The sequence below is a fragment of the Podarcis gaigeae genome (assembly GCF_964106915.1).
Source record: "Podarcis gaigeae genome assembly, contig: HAP1_SCAFFOLD_320, whole genome shotgun sequence".
Lineage (NCBI taxonomy): Eukaryota > Metazoa > Chordata > Lepidosauria > Squamata > Lacertidae > Podarcis > Podarcis gaigeae.
In genome coordinates this window covers 1-1,000 of record NW_028153346.1, presented here as the reverse complement: position 1 = coordinate 1,000, position 1,000 = coordinate 1, and the positions used below count along the sequence as shown (strand labels likewise).

The 1,000-nt window shown below is 44.4% G+C and overlaps 1 long non-coding RNA gene across 1 annotated transcript; it reads left to right on the top strand.

Annotated features, from left to right (window-relative positions):
* Positions 1-994, top strand: LOC310837152. Its single transcript, XR_014560441.1, has 3 exons — positions 1-71; positions 507-587; positions 767-994. It is a non-coding gene; the product is annotated as an uncharacterized lncRNA (long non-coding RNA).
* The last annotated feature ends 6 nt before the right edge of the window (positions 995-1,000 follow it).

Here is a 1,000-nt window from a genome sequence, read left to right as displayed (position 1 = left end):
CTTGGCTGGATTCCAGATACCTGCTGTTCTATTCTTCTCTTGGACTGGCTGTTTTCTGTTAAACTAGTCAGGTAAATCTCTTTCTGAGCTACCATCGTGCTAAGCCACAAAACCGTAGTCCTGCAGTCCCAGTCATAACCAGGCTTCCATTCATATAAGTCCTGTTTATGTCAGTGGGGCCCTTTTCAATAAATGATGAAAGACTCGTGGCAATGTACGTATATGGAATTGGCCTTAAGGGGTCTAAATAAGATACAACTATGCCATTGCTTGCATCATGGCACATAGCCTCTCTCCTTTCCCCCGAGCATCTCACCCCAATCTGCCCTGGGGTTCCCCCAGCTTGCTAGAACAGATTTTTTTTGGGGGGGGGGGTGCACATGATGGGAGGGAGGGTAAGTTCTATTGCACAAATGTCAGTCTTTCCACGTGTAGTGACCTTTCATTAACTGCTTTCTCTTTTTCAAACTTCTTGCTTCGTTTCCCTGTCTCCTCCTTTGAACTAGGACTTAAAACCTGGAGACGTATCCGGCAAACGTAACCTCTGGGAGAAGCAGTCGGTTGAAAAAGTCACTTCCCCCACAAAGGTAAGAGATCGCAAAGAGCCACCTCTGTAAGTTCAGTATTTTTCATATCTTTATTCCTTTCTTCTGAACAGTATCTAGCAATCTGCTGGAAATAAATGCTACGCTATTATTATATGCGAACAGAAAAAAACCTGACCTGACCTGACCTTTCAACTTTCTGCTCTTCTTCTGTAATTCAGGCAACAGCGGCCGGCAAAAAGTCAGAGACCAATGGTAAGTGAAACAACAATATTTTGGGGGTGTTCATGGTGTGGGCATGCTTCCAGGCTGGCTCTAGTTTGAGAAGCGGATTCCAGGAATGGTGGCATAAGCGAGGGAACACTTTTGGTGGAGCAGGGTTTGCAATTTAAGATTAGTTTGGGTGAGGAACAACATTATGTATTAGATAAATAGCCCCAAAAGACTTTCTCTGA